Below are 21284 nucleotides of genomic sequence, written 5' to 3'. Positions count from 1 at the left end.
AGTTCTCAAATTAATAATATTTCTTACTTTGCAGGTGAAGATACTGATGTTCAACTTATTGACTCTGAAATGAAAAATGTTACTATTAGTTCTCTTGATATTGATTCTCAAAAAGGAAATTTAGCTAAACAGGAAATTCTTTCTATTCATTCAGTTTCCATTTTGATGGTTGATTCCATTGATTCAGAACGTGTGAAGGATCCCACTTGCCAGGTAATTGTTGATCACATAGCAATTGACATGATGGCAGATTCTGGTGCCCCCATGACTATTATATCTGATCATTTGTTCAACACTCACTGGTCTTCCAGAATTACTCTTGAACCTTTAGACATCATACCAAAGGGATATACCGGCAAACACATTGAAATGTGGGGTTTCTTCATTACCAGTGTAACTTGTTTGGGCAGGTGTATTTATACAAAGGTATATGTAGCCACTGATGGGAAATGCATTGTAGGGTGGCAAGACCTTGCCAAGATGGGCCTCAAACTTGTTCCTGGTTCTGAATTTCCTGTTCAGATAAATGAACAAAGTATTTTTTCCTCCATCAATTTTATTGATGAAGGGATTGTTAACAAAATTATTTCTGAATTCCCAGAAGTTTTTAATGATTCTGTTGGTATGATCAAAAACTATGAACATCGCATTCGTCTTAAGCCCAATGCTATTCCTGTTATTCACAAGTTGAGGAATGTTCCTCTTAGTGTAAGAGATGACTTAAAAAAAGTACTTTTGAAAATGGTAGATGAGAAAATAATTGAAGCTGTGAATTCTTCCCTATGGGTTAGTCCGATTGTTGTTGTGAAGAAAAAGGATTCTAGCATTCGTTTGTGTGCTGACCTTAGATCATTAAATCAAAATATTTTAATTGACTGTTATCCCTTGCCCAGGATTCAAGAACTTCTCACCGGAATTGCAGAATCCAAATTATTCACTCTTTTAGATTTGAGGAGTGCATATCATCAAATTCCCCTGACCAAATGTTCGTCAGAACTCACCACATTTATTACTCCTTTTGGGGCTTTTAAATATCTGAGACTACCTTTTGGTTTGGCGAGTGCCGCAAGTGTTTTTCAAAAATTTATGGGCAGTGTCTTGTGTGATGTTAAGGGTGTACAGGCATATCAAGACGACGTCTTGTTTCATTCAAAGAATGTTGATGAACATATTAAGGATTTACGAATTGTTCTGTCTCGCTCCAGAGATGTTGGAATCACCCTGGGTGAAAAGAAATGCAAGTTTTTTGTAGAAGAATTAGACTATTTGGGTCATTCTATCTCTACCTTGGGTATCAAACCCAAACTCTCTCTCACTCAGGCTACATCCAATGTACCTGTTCCTAACAATAAGGATGCTTTGAGATCGTTTCTCGGTCTCACCGAATATTACTCAAGATTTGTCATGAACTATTCTCAGTTGATTCAACCTCTTAGGTTGTTAATTAAAAAAGATGTTGCATTTTTGTGGAATGATGAGGCAGATTTAGCTTTCAATAACATTAAGAAAGTTATTGTAAATGCTCCAGCTTTATCATCTTTTACGCCAGGTCTGAAGTGTGGCATTTACGTGGATGCAAGTCAGAAAGGCCTTGGTGCCATTCTTTGTCAGTGGAATGGTTCTGTGGAACATACCATTGGTTTTGCTTCAAAGTCACTCAACAGTGCTGAATGCAATTATAGCACCATTGAGAAAGAGGCTCTTGGTTGTGCGTGGGCTGTAGAAAAGTTCAAGGTCTACATTTGGGGTTCTCATTTTTTACTATATACTGATCATAAGCCTTTACTACATCTTTTAAACGGAAATGGTACTGGTAAAGCCTCTTCGAGGTTGGTAAGGATCCTTTCAAAATTACATGACTTCAATTTTAGCATTCACCATATTGCTGGAGGTAAAAATATGAGAGCAGATGCACTTTCCAGGTTGCTTTTGGAAAGTGATGATGATGTACTCAGAGATGACGTTGAGTGTGTCGTAGCCTCTTTGGAAGACTTTGTTTTCTCTCCACTCTCTATTTCTGAGGAATATTGGTTCAAATGCTATTCTGAGGATGAAATTCTAGTGGCTGTGAAGAATTTAATAGTTTCAGGCTGGCCCAGAATACGTTCCCTTCCTGCCTCTTTGAAGTCCTTTGCACAGGTATCTGAGGATTTGACAATTGTTAATGGAATTATTTTTAGGGGTGATCGATGTGTTCCTCCTTATGCTTTGCGTAAAAAATTATTTTTTGCAGCTCATCAGGGTCACTTAGGTGTAGGTGGAACCTCTCGTAAATTAAAGGAACATTTCTGGTGGCCTGCCATGGAGAGAAATGTTAATGAATGGATTGATTCTTGCAGTACTTGTTTGGCGTCAGACAAACACTGGAAATTACAAAATTTACCATTACATAATGTTCCTATTCCTGAAGACTCCTGGGTCAAGTTAGCGATTGATTTTTCTGGTCCTTTTGAGATCCTTCCTCAATCTCAACGCTACATAGTCTCCCTTGTTGATTATCATTCGAAGTGGCTTGATTTTGATTTTTGTACCAACCCAGATTCTGTGTCAGCTATAAGATTTTTGGAAAGAGTTTTTAGAATGGAAGGTCCTCCTAAGGAAATTGTCAGTGACAATGGTTCACATTTCTGCTCTAGTGTTATGGAAGAATTTTTGAAGAAGTTTGATGTCAAACACTTGAAAGTTGCCCTTTCTTCTCCCGCATCCAATGGTTTGATTGAACGAATGAATAGGTTTTTGAAAGAGGGCATTCAAACTGCCAATTCTTGTAAAATGAACGTTGAGGTTTTTCTCAGGGAAAAGGTTTGGGCATACTTAATTACCCCTCATTCCACTACGGGTATTTCACCTTTCAGACTACTTAAAAAAAAAAGGAACCCACATGGTACTGTCTGCCCCTCATGGATCAAAGATCTGACTTCAGAAAATTCTAAATGTATATCCTGTTCTGACAAGTTAGTCGTCAAAAGTAATGTTGAGAAACAACAATCTGTGCAAAAGCGGAATTTTGATTCCAAAGTTATTTCAACTCCTGAAATGTTTACAGTAGGTGATTGGGTCATGTTCAAGACTATGGATAGAGTTAAGAAAGGTCTGTCCAAGTTTTCACTTCCCACTCAAGTCCTCAAGGTATCCAAAGGTTCTCTGTTTTTAGATAAGAGAGGGTGGCGTAACAAACGTTCCCTTGTTAAGTTAACCTCTGAGCAAGCTAGGATCATTCTCAGAACTAAGAATTGGGATGAGAACTCTTCCTTTCCTTGTTTTGACTTTCCTACCCAGTTAGATTCTCCAGTTTCTAGTGATTCCGTTTTACCAACCCAGGTAGAATATCCATCTTCCAATGATACTACCTTTTCTACTCAAGATGCCCCAGTTTTAGATGAGGAGGCTTCACCTTCTCTTGATGTTTCTCTTCCTCTTCAGAACACTTTAGAAAATGTTGTAATTTCTTGTCCATCCTCCTCTACTTCCACTTCAGATGTGACATCCAGAACTCATAGGAATTGCCCTTTTCCCACACGTTTTAAAGACTTTTATTTAAGTTAAGTTTCCTTTCTTTTAGTCAAGTTTTCTTTCTCTTTCTTTATTTTGAGGGAAGGGAGGAGATGTAGAGGTTTTAGATTCTGGTAAGAGTTCCTTATATACGTGCCTCATGTTCTTTTACACGTGCCTCATGTTCTGGTTCACGCGCATCTCTTGAAGAATGTTTATCTTCAAGAGATGCGTTTCTCGTGGCATCCCTCACATGTAATCTTCAACTGTGGGTCTGTGTACTTCTACAGTTAGAGGTTGCCGTGTGCGGACGTGCTCCTGTGATACTCTGTACTTATGAGAGTAAACTTATCTTTCTCCAACTACGACGTCTCCTGAATGTTCCTGTCTTTCCTGGAGATTGTTTACTTCACATTCACCAAATCGAAAACGGGACATCTCCGCGTTTCTGCTTATGCCTTCAACTGCACAACCTGTGTTCTCTCACTGAAAAAAGGGTTAAAGTAACATTATAGTTATGTGAATTTGTCAGTGTGAACATTAACATTTTTGACTGAAAAAAACCCTCAGAAATTCACCAGGTATGTTTAGCAGTGTCAACCATAATGTAAGCGCCCGTCATACACTGCTTATGAACTCACATATGACATCACTCATGACATTTATGATATCACTGCTGAGACCACTCTCTGTAATAATGAGTGTGAGTAGTTGCTTCATCACACAGGTGCTGGAGGATGGAGCTTTTGAAATGGGCGAGGAGTGAGAGTACGATTCGGATGCAACAGGCCCAACGAGCGAATCAGGAGAGGGCTTTGGATCAAGCAAGGGTGTGGGAGGCCTTAGTTCAGGCCTTATTAGACCTACAACAAGATGATGAGAGCTAGGGCGCATAGACTTTCAGTGTAATGCTTAGACCTTACAACAAGTAGAGAATGTACCACTGCTAACTGAGTAACATGTGTTAGTGAGTTTTGGAAGATACATGCCCGCATCAATCAGGGGGGGGGGGTGGGGGGAGGGCATAAAGCAATGTTGGGTTATAAAAGAAGACATATTTCGTAAATGATGATGAGGTGTTGCATATGACATCGTATGATGATATATCTTCAATAAAATATGTTTAAAAAAAATATTAGTGTGAGTAGTTGCATGTATGGAGGGACTAGCCTCTCCTTTGAGACCTCTCTCAGATGACGAGTGTGCATTGTAGGGTGTGTGGAGGGACTGACCTCTCTCATCTCATTTCATCTTTATTCGAATTCCAAGAACTCATAAAAGCACAATCACAAATTTACAATAATGTTACAGAAGCCTTATAAAATATCACACAATTAATTTGATTCACCATTATATACACCAAACAATTTAGCTAAATTTCCGTACAGAATTTTAAAATAGTCAGGGATTGTTCATCATCTTCCGGGCACGGGTGGCGATTCTCAAATAAGTGCAAGTGCGAAAGACTATTTCTTCATTTTCTAAAGAAAACAACATCTGATAAGATTGTTCCAAGTAAACAGGATTGTGCTTTTTAAAAAAAGGGGGTTAAAAACCATTTCACATATTTTAAATAATATTTGCAGAAAAAGAAAAAGTGCAAATCAGTTTGTGCGCTCAGTCCATCACAAGGGCATAATGTACTTGCGAGGTTTGGCCGATAGCCAAGAGGGAAACATAACAGAAGTTTTACAGTTCCTGCTCTCAACCGAAATAAAAGGCTTCTTTCCCAGTTAGTCATTGGCAAAGTAAGATAAATTGGTAATGGACGCCATGCAAGTCCTTGCACATATAACTAAAAACTGAGGATTTCTTAGATTCCCCACTGATCCTTATTGAATTATAAAGTGTGTAAAGTGCATTTTTCAAGTCATTTTTATTAAATGACTCGGCTCTACTTGGGTCTAAGAAGAGACTACCTTTATCAATACTACATAAACTCTGATAGACCCCTGAGAGCCAGGGAATTTCCATTCCTCTCTCACATTTAAGGCAATCACTTATAATTTCTTGTGTTAAGGATGCAGATTTATTCCAGACTGAGAGCCAGAATAGAGCAGGACCAGCACTAATAAAATGACTGATAAAATGGCATATAGACTGGGAGGTAGAGATTGGGACACCCAGCAGCTTTCTACAAAAACGATTTTCTTCCTGCTGGATGCAATGAATTTTCACCAACCCCCACACCTCGGCCCCATTTGTAGCTACTGGAACGCATTGCAATTTAAAAAAATAGCTGGGATGGCACCTGTTTTCTTTGGACGGGGGAGACTTAAAATAGAGTTGATTGCCTTTGAGAACTTGCTAATGGAGTGGGCCAAATGCCCAGTCCACGAGCCGTTCGCAGCAAAGACCATCCCTAAGTAGAGGAAAGCACCATTAGAAGTTAGTCTATCTTTCCATACCAATAAAGAATTAAGCTGACGCTTCACTGGTCCACATGACATGATAAAAGATTTCTTAAAATAAACACGTAAGTCCAGACCGTCATTATATACTCAACAAAGGTCTCAACCAGAGTACGCAGGGAATTTGGTGTGCGACCTATAAGGACCACATCATCTGCGTACAGGAGTACCGGTAACGGTTTCGATTTAGTCACAGACAAGACGATGACCAGGTAATAATCAGGAAGCCTTGGAAGCCTGGAATACAGGAAGGATATTATTTTTCTTTGGTAAAGCTACTTTACTTTGTGTTTTTCTTTCAACCTTGGGACTTGTGGGTCTTTCTACCGTGTCTAATTGCAAACCAGGGTAGCACTATTACATTTAGGTGATCCCTTTAGGATAATATTCACTTGGTTACTTTAGGGTGATCCCACACATGACTCACCCCCACGGTATTGTGACTTCATGATGACTCATGTCTTATAAAGTGATATTTACTTAGAGCTATTATCTTCTTGGGTTGCAGCCCTGAAGAAGTTGTAAGGCATGACTATAATTCCCAACGAAACACGTGTTGGCTGTGGCTGTTTTCTTGTTTGATGGAATACGAAATACGAAAATAAAGACACTACAATTTTGGACAAACAACCCTGGTGGTGTTACTTTGAAGAATACATTGCTTTGGACACAGAGCAGGACACTCTGTAGCGGATACTTTATAGCCCATCATCATTGATACATAATCTTTTGGGACTATATTGAATTTGAATATTGATGTTATTCTGCTCAGCTGAGTACTTTTCTGGTTTTCATTTAGTATCGGAACGTCTGGAGTTGACAATTTCAGGGATTGACTCAGCCCATTGATATAAATAATAAAAAGCAGGGGTGCTAAAACGCACCCCTGTCTAACTCTCCTTACTACCTTGATGGGTCCAGAGACTTCACCACCCATGCCAATCCTGACTTTTGCTTTAAGATCTGTGTGCAAATATGCTAAAAAGTGTACCAAGGACTCATCTAAACCGTAATCCAGTAAAATATACCAAAGTTTGGACCTATTAACTAAATCAAAAGCAGACGATAAATCTATAAAGGCTAAGTAAACTGCAGAAGATCGGGCAATATTATATTTACTAATAACCAAATTAAGATGTAAGCACTGTTCAGTGGTTCCGACCTTACTTCGAAAACCCAGTTGACAAGGCTCTAATATGCCACTTTCCTCTGTCCAGGTTAAAACCCTATTGTATATAATCCGACCCAAGAACTTTAGTGTATTGTCAAGCAAAGAAATCGGTCTATAGTTAATAGGTTCCGATCTATCGCCCTTTTTATAAATTGGGACAATGACACTCGTGGCCCAGGTACTAGGCATAGACACTTGGGGTAAATTATTGAAAACATTCAAAAGGAGTGGGGCCCAGAACTCAGGTTTCCATTTAATTACATCTATAGGAAGCCCGTCTGGGACAGGAGCCTTATTACCAAGGCTCTGTGCAATTGCCTCTTCCACCTCTAACAGTGTGATTTGCAGGCAGCATAGTTGACCCTGCACATAATAATCTAAACCATGTGAGGGAGTAGCATAGATTTTGGAGAAGTGATTCTCCCATGACTCGCTGGAAATGGTACAACTTACTGATGTTAGGTGCTGGCCCTTGTTACGCAAGTCCCTAACTGCGGATCAAAATATATTGGCCTTCTTTCCGCCAGCTGACTCTGATAATACATCCCAGCATTCACCAAGGAGGACACCTTTCCGCTCACTTATTACAGTTTTATACCTTTTCCTTGCTTCTCTTACATGCACGGAGCAGCTTGGTTTAGAGGTTAGAGCCTTGCCTAGGTTCCTATTGGCCTCCGAGCATTCGTGATCAAACCACCTCAGTTCTATTTTGCCCTGGGTAATAGGTACTGACTGGAGGGATTGGATTACTGCACAAAGTTTGGTGCAGTCTTCAATTACCCTTGAATAAAGTCCCTCAGTTGATAAACATGAGGAGATTAGATCCATATTCCCCTCTGACAGAGTCTGAAGCAATTTTCTACTATCAACCCCCTCCATTTCAATCTTATTTTATATGTCGAGGGGGTTAGGTCTCTTGCTCCACCAAGGGTGGTATACACAGGACGCGTTGCTAGTCTTAATCCCACTTTAAGGGGATTATCAGCCTGATTCATGAAGCCAAATTGTGCTCGCAATAGCTGCGAAAATGCTATTGCGAGCGCAATTTTCAAAATCGGTATTCACCACGAAAATTGCGAAATCGTAAACACAGAATAGCGAAATCGCTAAAATATTAGCAGAATGCCGGCAGTAGACCATTAGCAAATCGAAATTTGCGATAAACCACGGATTCTGCGAATAAAATAGCGATTTCGCAATACAATCGCAATCGGTAATCATGAAAAATCGCTAATAGCGAAAAACACCAAAATCGCTGTTTGCGAGGCGCAATTTAAGGACAACCCAAAGCAGGTGGTAACCATCAAAGCCATTGTAAAAAAATGTTTGAACATCCGTTGCCCAATCAGGAACAGGTGCAGGCCTGACCAAACACACTTAAGGAGATGCAGCATCAGCATAAGGAGTGTCAGAATGCCAGGACTCTACATGGTGGTCAGGCGGCGAAGGCTACAGCGAGCAGCACGTAGGAGATGCAGAATCCAGGACAGGATATTCCACCAGCGGGTCACCATGCTGGGCCAAACCAGAGAGCAAATATACGCAAAGTACTGCCTGAATGGGGCAATGATCATCAAGCTAATTCAGGACCTTGACCCCCTGATGCAGCGCCCAACAAGGCGGACCAATGCCGTGCCCACACATGTCCAGGTATTGTGTAGCCTGCACCTCCTGGCCTCCGGGAGCTTCCAGGGGATAGTTGCGGCTGCTGGGGGGATATCCCAGCCCACCATGTCCCACTGCCTAGGGAGTTTCCTTGACGCAATGCTGACCCAGCTACACCACCACATCAAATTTCCCAACAGCCAACAGGATTTGGATGAGACCAAGCATCAATTCTACAATGTTGTGCATTTCCCACATGTGATAGGATGCATTGACTGTACCCACATCCACATCTGCCCACCAGCTGCAACGGAGTACATGTACCGCAATCGCAGGTCCTACCACTCCCTCAACATCCAGATGGTCTGCAATGCAGACATACATCACGGACATAGTGGCACAGTACCCGGGGAGTACACATGACTCCTTCATATTCCGGCACTGCGGCCTCCACACACGACTGGCCAGGGGAGACTTTGGTGAAGGACACCTACTTGGTAAGTACACTTTGCCCACAATGTTACACTGCGATGAAGTAGCTGCGCTGTACAGGCACTCACCCTCTGCTCCTCTCATTCAGGTGACAGTGGCTACGCCCTCGTGAATACCTCCTCACCCCATACCTCAACCCTGCTACACCACAGCAACGGCGTTACAATATGGCACACATACGCACAAGGAATTGCATTGAGAGGACATTTGGGCTACTGAAGAGCAGATTTCGCATACTGCACAAGACTGGTGGGGCCATGTACTACAGTCCTGATGTGTGCCGCCGCATTGTGGCTGTGTGTGCAATACTACACAACATTGCTACCAAGCGCCGGATACCTGTAGAGAACTCTGGCAGTGAGTCGGTAGGGGACGACCGGCCACCTGCACATGTGCGTCATGCACGCGGGGAGAACCCAGCTGAAGGACACAGATGCCGCTACCACATCACAATGAACAGTTTCTAGTGCACCCACTCCCCTCACCCAACAAATCACAATTGCATGCAAATGGAAATAATGACAGGAGGCCGATGTATGATGCAAGAATAAATATTATTGTTGAAGGCGCAATAATAATGTTATGTTTCCATCCTTTAAATGCAAGCAGTATTGCGCCATACTGCTACAAACAAAACACGGGACATGCTTGTATCATCAGCATGTCCCAGCCAATGTACATGAAACTCAAGTGCACCTCTGGCGCGCAGCACTCAATCGCCTCTCTGGCTCTTCCTCTTGGACGGCACGTGACCCTGCAGTGGGCCTTGTGCTGCGGCGTAACACGGCAACCTGTGAGGCAGACAAGCTGCTGACACTGGAGGTGCCCTCACTGGTATCGTCCCCCTGACATTGCCTGGCCCAGTACGATGGAGTGCCAGTACGGCAGTGGTGACCTGCTCCAACACTCGTGCAACATCCTCGCAGCATTGGACCATCTGCTGCTGCTGCGCCAGGGACCGTCGTGAGAGCTGGGAGGTGGCATTCCCAATTACATAGTTTGATCGGGTGTAGGCTGTCAGCCGCGTAAGTAGCTGCCGGTGGCGGCGGCGGGCGGTGTTGACTGCGATATGAGCGCAGCAGTGTTGGCCTCCATGGCTGTCGTCATGTGCTCAATCCTGTCGGCCACATTAGCCACATTGCGGCCAATGTTGTGGAGCTGCAGTTGGATCACCCCTTGCCGTCGTGCCTGCAGTTGGTGGATGCGTAGCATCCGGCGCTCTATGCTCAGGCCTGGCACGTGCACAGCCATCCCCCTCCTGCCGCTGCATGCTGTGTTCTGCTGGCGAGCCCTGCCATGCCTGCTCTGCTGGCTGGCCACAGTGTGTGTGCGCACTGTCACCACAGTAGCTGCACCAGATTTAGGGGGTCCAGCTGGTGGTGGAGTTGTGGTTGTCAAAGGTGCAGCGCCTGATGGTGGTGGTGCAGATGGTGTTGCCCTGGCTGCGGGGATAGGTGCTGCACCTGATGATGGTGGCGCAGATGGTGTTGCCCTGGCTGCGGGGATAGGTGCTGCGCCTGAGGGTGATGGCGCAGATGGTGTTGCCCTGGCTGCGGGGATAGGTGCAGCACCTGATGGTGCAGGAAGTGTCGCTGTTGGCACCTCCTCGGCATCCTCCGGTGCCTCGTCAATGAGCAGCCTGTTGCTGTCGCTGCTGTTGTCAGCGCCACCTGTGAGGGGAAGTGGACATACATTAATTGCATGTATCTGTCACACGTGCAGTTGCTACATGCATGCTGGATGACATTCCCTGACTGGCTGTGGTATTGCGTACTTTGGGACATGTCTGGCTGCATTGGGGTTCTTGTACATTGTGGGCAGACTACATGTCCCACAATGCTTTTGGGCATGACCTAATGTGCATGGATTGCATGACTTGGGATGATTATGGGAGGCTATAGGGTCATGGCCATTGTTAGGGGACAGGGTCGCAGTCGCATGCCACTTACCTTGGCTCTCTTGGGTGGGGCAGGAAGAGTCCAGATTGATGACCCCAATGCACGCCTCTGGCTCAAGAGTGTCCTCCACGCGGTCCTCCAAGGGGGTGTTGGGAGGGACTGTAGGATCTCCGCCTCCAGTAGCCAGGGTCTTGCCCAGCCTCTCTGCCACCCTCTTCTTGGCACGACCTCGGAGGTCGTACCACCTCTTTTTAAGCTCCTCCAGCGACCTGTGTGCCACTCCAACAGAGTTGACTTTAGCCGCTATCCCAAGCCAGATTCAGCATTTATCCGCCTCAGGCACCCTCCTGGAGTCCTTTCCAAAAAGTTTTGGGTGGTTATCAACCACTCCATCAATCAGGTGCTCCAACTCCTGCTCAGAGAATTTGAGTTTCCGCTTGCGCCCGGTGTCGCTGGGCCCTGGTACAGCATCCTCTGCCATTGCTGCAGTGAGAAAAGTTAAGGATTTGCAAGTTTGCAGGTGTCCTGGAAGGAGCTCAGTGAGATGCAGCCTCGAGATCAGCCTCACTGTTCTGAATGGGGGTGGGAACTGGCTGCTTCCTGGTTGTGATGTCATCACTGTGCTCGAAATGCGACTTCCCATTTTTCCGATCTCGCGATTTTGCGAGATCGCATTTAGCGATCTCGCAATTAGCGATCTCGCTATTAGCGATCTCGCAATTAGCGATATCGCAATTCCTACTCGGATGTTGACGGAAATAGCGATTATTCTGCGATTTTTGAAAATCGCAAACGCGTGCGATTTGCTTTATTTTCTCGGTAATTTTGATGAATGCCGATCTGCGATTTCTAAATTGTGATTCGCTGTAAATCGCAATTTAAAAATCGCAGAATTCGGTTTTCATGAATCAGGCTGTTTGATCCCAAAGTCTGTTGCATGAACCTCAGCGGTCAATATACGATCTGCGAGGAAAGGGGAAACAAAAATAAAATCGATAGTTGAGTAACAATCCCTTCCTCTAAATGTAGGTGGTTGCTGATTTGGGGTAGAATCAATGGATTTGATACCGGCAATATCCATTACATTAGTAAGGATATGCTCATTCAAAAAGGTATCTAATTCCAAACCCCTTCGCGCAGATGATCCCGCGTGGGGAAAGGGGGGAGGAGTGGAGAACGGATAACAGTGGGCTTAGGATTCCGACAAGGTCTGATGACCATTTCGAGTAGAGTGAACGCCGGACTAGTGTTACCAAAAGAGCGCTCCGAGGTGATACGAGGTTGACATTACTTCGAATTGAGGAGTGTGATACAGGGTCTGGAGCGGGAATCGTTTAAATTCTACACGTGGAACATAATAGTAAACGGCCTTATTCGAGTTGACTGACTTCGGCCAATTAGGAACCCATTGAGAGAGAATCTCTCTAATCTTTAGTTGGTGCCCCTGACGAAGGGACTTTCTTAACGTCCCGAAATGCATTGGGCGAATACCAGCCTAACCAACTTTGTATTGATTGTCTGCTTTTTTAGTGAATACATTGAATTATGAACTGATGTGAAATACTATGAATAATGTGAACTGCCAAATAATGCTGTAGTATTGATGTTGATAACAATAGTGAACGGTACATGAATAAATTGGATTTGTGAAAAAAACAAACAGTGTTAGATCAACAAATATATATTTAGGTTGTGCGCAACTAAGTCTGTGTCAACGCCAGTTGACCAGCCACTTTTTTTAGTTGAGAGTTTGGCATTAAAATCAATTCCTATTTGGAACTGAATAAAAATCATTATTGTAAAAATTAATTAAGTAGAAAGGGACTCGTCTTTTGTATTTCAGTATTTGAATATTGGGACTATTCGCGGGTAAAACCTTAATACTCCCTCCAGAAACTATGCTAATCCCAATAAACAAAACCCCCAGATGCGCAACCAAAGTCAGGCTTAGGTGCAGGTAAGCTAAAACAGTGGAACCCTTATATGTGTAAATCCTGTGTGGCCCATGTTTCCTGGAACATTATGACATTTTGGTCAGATATCATATGCAACCAATTTGCTTCAGCTAACCTTGGTTAAAGGCCAGCAACATTCCAACTCAAAGTATTAAGATCAGAGTCAGTTTTTCTTTTTTTAGACTTATGGACAATATTTGATGTATTAGTGCAAACAATTGGTGCGAGTACTGTATCACCCTCTACCTGTGATTGATGGAAAGCTGATGCAGCTGTGTATCCTTCACTTCCTAGGCACCTAAGTGCTTCAACAGGGTGGGTAGTTGGGAGCCTAATGTGTCCACTAAAGTGCTACCCACATATCCATTAACCTCAACAAACCTATGTAATTGTCAGTCCTGTGCGTCCAAACCTGACGGGGCCTGAAACCTATTTCTATCATACACAGAGGGTTGTATGTTAATAATACTAGAATAATGGGGTTTATAAAAAATAAGCCCAGTGGTAATGTACTAATACCAGTATCTAGCAATACGGTTTGTCCTGAGTTCCTAATAATCTACTGACCATTTGCGGTTTGCGAAAATTTATTACAATGCAGTCGCCACCAATATTCTTAGATGAGTGGCCAAGCCACCCTACTCGTCTCACCATGAGAATTTCATTCATATATGAAGCATGGAATCTTTTATTCTTCACCAACCAGTCAACACATGTATTATGTAACTGACCAAGACTCCCTCTGATCCCTGGTAAGATGAGGAACTCCAGCTAGAACCAGTACATATGGACAGAAACTCGTGGGTAGGTTCAAAATATCTGCATTAGCTCTTGTGCGGTTATCTCCCATATTACTAGGGATAGTTATACCTCTACTAAAGTTAGATACATTTGAACCTTCAGTTGTACCAGGTAACGGGCGTCTAAAGAGGCTGTCACTGTCTGGGTTGATATCACTGATTCTAGGTATATTTTGAGCCAGGTTTACAACAGGGTGGGACTGGGAGGGATGGGAGTTATTATAATCGCCATGGACACTACAAAAATTTGCTGGTGTGGCATCCTTATTTGCCGGAGATGCTTGTGACGTGTACGGCCGAGAAATTGTAGAGTTTGGTGCCATCAAATCACCCCTCCCCCGCTACCAGTGGGACAGTTTACTTTAGAGCCACTATGATTGCCCATATTAGAGTCAATTCTGTTAAGTCTTCCCCAGAGCAGTTCAAAGTTCTTATGAATCTCCTCTTTAAGTTAGGATAGGGCAGAATCTAAAAAATTTCCACCGCAGTTACTATCAAAGCTTCCACATTGAAACTGGTATCCCTTCTGGCCACATGTTGATTAGAAGTTACTTCAGTCTGTGTACCCCTGCAATCCAAAGACAAGTCCGGGTTCACATCCTCATTTATGGTAATTACTATTGGGTTTGCTGGATTTTTAGGAACAGGGTGCTTAGCTCTTGGGTTTTCCCGGATACGCTCTGCCCTCTTCCTTTTGCTTAATATTGCTTTTATTTTAGAGCTCCCACTACCTTTAGCTGCCTGTGCCCTAGTATTAATACAAGACGCCCCTTTTGCTGCAATTGTGGGTGCCCCAACCACCAGGGTTTCTTGGGGGATAGCAACAGTGATCTTCTCGGATGCCTGGGGTATACATACAGGGTCTGAATCATGTGGTAACAGACAGGCCTTCAACCGAGCCGGATCCAATGACAAGCGGCGGTCAGCAATCTGGATTTCTTGAGTAATCAAAGATTCTGCCCTCGGAAGGAATGAGTCCAAAGTACCCACAACTCCCTTTTTCTTACTCATATTGGCAAAAATAAATCAGTGTCTAGCCCACTAAATAAAGCGCAGTCCATGTAAGATAGAACATGGTGACAAGTTACCCGTCAACAAAATAGGACCTTCACAGTACCTTAATATTCCTTTCATTCAAAAACAGATGTCAGGAAGGTGGCCCAGCCCAGCCTCCTCTGGTCTCCGATGGGTGCAGACGGGCCCGCCCTTGGCCCGGGCTTTGCCTGAGCAGTGCCCGCGCGCGACCCGTGCCACGGGAGCCCTCGTGAGTTCTTAAAGGGCCTAATGGCGCTAGCGCTCTGAAGCGGGGCAGGGGTGTCTGCAGGGGCCAATTGGGGTTGTAGTTCCTACTGTTGGCTGTGCGCTGTGAGCGTGGCAGTCATTGGAGTCCCCCCAGTACTGTATGAGATGAAAAAGGGTCCTGCGGCGTGTGGCGTGTCGCAGCAACAAATCACTGACCTCTCCTTTCAGACCTCTCTGAGTTGACAGGTGTGCGTAGTAGGGTGTGGAGAGAGTCTTGCCTCTCTTTTCAGCCCTGCCTCTCAGATGACAGATATGTGAATTAGGATTTTGGCAGTGTCTGGCCTCTTTGGTGAGATGTCTCTCTGTAATTATGGTTTTCAATAGTATGGTGTAAAAAGTGACTGGACTATCTAATTTCAGACCTCTCTCTCAAATGACAGATGTGTGGGTGTGGGTAGTAGGAACTGCCCTCTCCTTTTACACATCTTTCTAAGCAGATGACATGTGTGCATTGTAGGCTGTGTGAAGGGACTTGCCTCTCTGTCGAGACCGCTCTCTGCAATGATAGATGTGCATAGTTGGGTGTGGGGAGGGACTCGACCCTCCTTTTAGACCTCTCTCTCAGATGACAGGTATGTGTAGTAGGGTTTGTAGAGGGACTATCCTCTTTGATGAGACCTCTAGCTGTAATGAAAGGTGTGCACAGTATGGTGTGGGGGAGACTACCCTCTCCTCTTAGTCCTCTTAGACCACTCACTCAGATGACAGATGTGCATAGTGGGGTGTGGGGAGGGGCTGACTTCTCTGCTGAGACCTCTCCCCGTAATGATAAGTTTGCATAGTAGGGTGTGGGGAGGGACTGGGCTCTTCTTTCAGACCTCTTTCTCAGATGATGGGTTCCCTTAGTAAGGTATGTAAAGTAATGTGCCTCTCTGCGGACACATCTCTCTGTAATGATAGGTGTGCTTAGTAGGCTGTGGAGAGGTCCTGCCCTCTCCTTTTAGACCCCTCTCTCAGATTAGAAGTGTGAATAGTAGGGTGTATGAGGCACTGGCATCTCTACTGAACTGAGACCTCTCTCTGTAATGAAAGATGTGCATAGTATGGTGTGGAAAGAGATTGCCCTCTTCTATTAGACCCAGTTGAGGAATGTCCATACTAAGGTGTGTATAAGAACTGGCCTCTCTTCTGTGACCACTCTCTGTAATGATGGTGTGCATACTAGGGCGCAGAGAGAGACTGGCCTCTCTTTTGAGACCTTTCTCTCAGATGGGTGTGTGTAGTAGATAAGTATGGGCAAATTTTGTGGATCTGTGGTCCGGGAATTCATGCGAAATCTCAAAAAAAATCTGCAAATTCACGGATTTTCCAGTGAAATCGCGGATTTCTTTGCGATTTGCACTGGAGTACTTTCTACTGGCTATACCAGTAAGTGCTACCTCGTTGGGTAAATGTATAGTGTTTTCCTACACTGCAGCTGTGTAAAAGGCCAGAAGATTTGTCTCCACTGACCATGTGTGCCTGTAACTTTGTCACCCGCCAAAAGGCGCCGAGGTCCCTTGAGTGAGCTGTCCATCACAGTTGGGAAAAGGCGGGAATACGTTTGATACCGGTAGTGTGTGGTGCGGGGGCAAACGAGTGGGGCTTCTATGAGTGTCAACATGCCTCTTGTGTATAAAGGGTCAGAGAGCGAGCAGGGCAGCAGGTGAGCAGAAAGCAGTCTCCTGGTCACAGGAAGTACAGAGGGGTTGCGCTCGAGAAACTCAGTGATTCAAAGACCTTCCTTAAGTATTACAGCTAATTTTCGACGGCAGAGACGGGGATAAAGCACACTTGCCCAGCCTCGACCGTGCACACTAATGTTTTGGGCTGATTAAAACGTTACTGAATTTGAGCTTCAACTCTGGCACCTGCTTTATTTATATCTGTAAGTGCTTTCTGTTAAGGTTTAATTTTTGGCCCACAGGAAGCACTAAAAGAATTAAGGAAGGTGCCCGAGTTGAAGCTAACTTTGTAACCATTTTAGAATGGCGAAGGCAAGCTGTCAGAGTTGCTTACTTGCAAGTTGCAACTCTGTCAGCTTGAGGGCGCCATTCTAAAATGGTTACAAAGTTAGCTTTCTTCAACTCGAGCACCTGCCTTAAATGAAATCCTCCCGCGAGCGGATTTGCAGATTTTTCGGCAATTTCGTGAGATTCGCGAATATGCCAAAAATCCGCAAATTCCATGAGCGGAAAGGATTTTCCACCCATAGTTAGTAGTAGAGTGTGGGGAGAGAGTGCTCTAGTCTTTTAGAGCCCTCTCTCAGGTGACAGGTGTACATAGTAGGGTGTATGGAGGTACTGCCCTCTCTGCTAAGACCTTTCTCTGTAATGAAGTGTGCATAGTAGAGTGTGGGGAGAGACTGGGCTCTCATTTCAGACCTTCCTTTCAGATGAGGGGTATGATTAGTAGAGTGTGCAGAGAGACTGGCCTCTCTGATGAGAACTAGCTCTGTAATGATGGGTCTGCATAGTAGAGTTTGGAGAAGGACTGCCCTCTCCTTTCAGACCTCTCTCTCAGATGATTGGTGTACATAGTAAGGTGTGGGGAAGGAGTGCCATCTCCTTTTAGACCCCTCTCTCAAATGATGTGTGGGTGTAATTGGGTAGGAAGATAGACTGGCTTCTGAGCTGAGACCTCTCCCCCGCTCACACACTCGCTTACACATTCACACATTCACTCAGAAAGCCAATCAGAACCATACAGCCACTCACACACCCACTCAGAGACCCAGAAAACCACTCATGTATTCAGTCAGTCACCCACACATCTACCCACATACCCAGTAAGAGATCCAAAAACCACTCACATACCAATTATATAATCATATAGCCTCTCAGATACCCATTCACAGATACAGAGAGTGGAGAAGTGTGGATCACTGGTTAGAGCAGCAGAATCTGAAGCAGAGATCAGGCACAGGACCAGGGTTCAAGTCCCGACGCGGCAGGGTCTTGGGCTCAATGTTCGCGGACTCGATAATTCTCGCCTCGGCGCCTACTCTAATCATGGGTACCACGCTGCAACTCTGGACAATAGCTTGCTTAATCTCCACAACGGCCCCTATAACACTGGGATGCCTGGCTTCACCTTGGGGGTGCCCAGGAGGGGCATCTCACAGGGAGAGCCAGGAAGGGTTCCACAGCGTTATACAACGTCGGGACGCCCCGTTGGGGCAGCTGTGCGCTTTACAAAGTACACTACATTTACATTTATATTTACTCATATGTACACTACTTACAAAGGAACTCACACACCCACTCACACACTTCCAATTTACATGCCCACCAGCCACTCCCACACCCACTTACACATCCATACATTGACACACACACAGATTCAGAGACCCATACACCATTCACAAACCCACTCATACAGACACTCAGACACCCCGAAAGGTACTCACACACCCATACTGATACATACACAAACAGTCACACATCCATAAATCCCCTCCCACACCCTCTTACACACCCATGCAGTCACTGATGCATACACTCAGAGAACCATACAAACACTAACAGACCTACAAAGATCTAAACACTCATACTCAGACTCACGTAGACATTCACACACTCACACACCCACTCACAGACCCACAGACACTCACATACCCACTCCCAGACCTTCACAGACATTTACACAGACAATCACACACTGAGGTCTGATACTCACATACCCTCACTCACACACAGATACACACACAGGTACCCACACTCACTCATATCCCAATTTACACATTCAAACACCCACTCACAGTCTCACTTATACACTCAATCACCCACCTATACATCCACACAACCAGTCACACACCAACCCACACACACATACAGCCATTCACACACCCACTCAGAGACGACCCAGAAAACCACTCACACATCTACTCAGTCTCCTATACAGCCACTCATGAACCCAGTCAGAGACCAAAACACCACTTACACACCCATTTAAACACACCTACAGCCTCCTACACACCTACTTACAGACCCAGAGAACCACTCTTACATTTAATCACAGACCCTCACAGCCCTGACGCACCTATATAGTTAATTTCACAGCTACTCACATACAGGCAGTGATGCAGTATATAAATTGTAAGAGGATATATTTCATTAAATATGTTTTTGTTTATATTGAATGTGTGCTTTTGGTTGGGAACGGATCTGTTGATTTATTGCCGATCCACCTGAAACCCAGCTGGCGGATCCTTTCTTTTGCCAAGGAACCATTGCAGATTCAGAGATCCGAGTGAGAAATTGGCAACAGGGATTTGAAAACAAAAAGAAACAGTGTTTTGGAAAAGGCCTGGCTTTCATATTTATGGTGTGTAGATGATAACTACACATAGAACAAGATGCAGTCTTTTAATTTGTTGTTGCCTGTGTCTGCAAAATGGACCCTGTCTCTTTAATATATTTCATTCATTTTGAAGCCTAATTTGTTATGGGGGCGTAGAGCCCACGCTGTTGTCTTGCAGAAATGCACAAACAGCTTTATTGACATCTTCCTGGTTTTCTCTATCTGTTGACAAAATGGGTTTGGCCATTGCCACTTTTTACCTTGGCAAGTGTTGGAGAACACCAAGGCGGCATGTTGGAAAAATGTGACATTAATTTACCAAGGGTATCCTTCACTAGGTTGTACAGTCCCTAGGTCATTGCCACCACAGTGTACAGTTCACATTCATGAGCTCTGGATGTTGGCTATCCACAATGCTTTCAACCAAAGGCAGCAATTTATATAACTTTACCCGCTGTGGTCAAACCAAGTAATGTCTACATTAGATAGACCTAGGTCCCTGTCAATGCCACTCTTTTTAGCACTATCTCTGGCCCAAAACACACAACTATGGCCCACAATTCAGACTCCATCAATTTTGAAGACAAGCAGGAGTAGCATACAGGAAAAGACTGCAGCAGAATAAAGGCAGTTTTGAAGATGAAAGGCAGACACAATGGAGGGTAGCAAGTAAAATATAAAATAACATATTTGATTGGATGGTGGAGTAAAATTTGGAAGTGACTTTAGGAAAAAAAAGTAACTAACTGTGATTGGCTTTGGAAAAATAAAAAACAATGTTATGCTGTTTTGGCTATTCTTGGAATTTACAACAGTCAACCACACCTGCTGCAGTTAATGTGAAGCCAGCATGCTGTTTAGAGAAAGTCTTGTGAACTTTTGACCTATTTGTAGGCAGGGACTATTGGAACCATGGTTACTATAGAAACGGAGCAAAAAGAGTGTGGGGTGGAAAGAAACAAAAGAGACTGTAATGTAAAACTGAAAAGCAGACTAGTGTACAAAAATTGCTCAGTAGGGAGTGAATGTCTTGTAATTGTCTTGTAATTGACAATCTTTCACAACATAGAATATAAATGAAAAGCATTAAGAGCAGATTGTTGAATGCTTTTAAGAGCTTCCATGTAGATCTGCATCGGATTCACACACAGGCTGCTATTAGCCCCTCGGTGGACCAGCATAGTTGTGATAAACCTACCAAATGGGACTCCTTTACAGGAAACATAGAAAGGGTTAAAATAGTGGCCATTTAGAAGTGGTACAACAAAAATAAAAGATGAAAGGAAATCTGTGATTTGCTGAGATCAGGATTATAAGTGAGAGCACATTGGGAAGGGTTGCTATTTTAGGTACTTGTCCAGAGAAAAGAGATTTACAGGTATGTTAATTAGGTTGTACTATAACCTTTGAGTTTATATAAGCTGAAATAAAATGTGTAGCTTCTAGTCACTACAGTAAAGAGCAAAATAGAAGAGAGGATAGATGAGCACATTAACTAAAAATATAGGGGCATATTAGCAAGAACCTCGTGAACATTATTGCTGTTTTAGCGGAAGAAAACTGCCGCTAAAACGGCGATAATGGGCTTGCTAATATGCGTTATAGAATTCCAATAGAAGCCCAGGTTAGATGTCCAAGACATCTAACCCGGGCTTCTATTGGAATGCTATAACGCATATTAGCAAGCCCATTATCGCCGTTTTAGCGGCAGTTTCCTGCCGCTAAAACAGCGATAATTTGGACGAGGTTCTTGATAATATGCCCCATAGTGGGCACTTGCTTATAGTATGCAATTTAATAGTATGCAATTTGCACCTACTCATGCAGTCAGGGAGGCACTTATGCCCATCTCATTAAAGAAAACTGCATCACAAGGC

This window comes from Lissotriton vulgaris, chromosome 3_1, assembly GCF_964263255.1.
Source record: "Lissotriton vulgaris chromosome 3_1, aLisVul1.2, whole genome shotgun sequence".
Classification (NCBI taxonomy): domain Eukaryota; kingdom Metazoa; phylum Chordata; class Amphibia; order Caudata; family Salamandridae; genus Lissotriton; species Lissotriton vulgaris.
The sequence above is the reverse complement of the archived record's forward strand: the minus strand, read 5'-3'. Positions refer to the sequence as shown.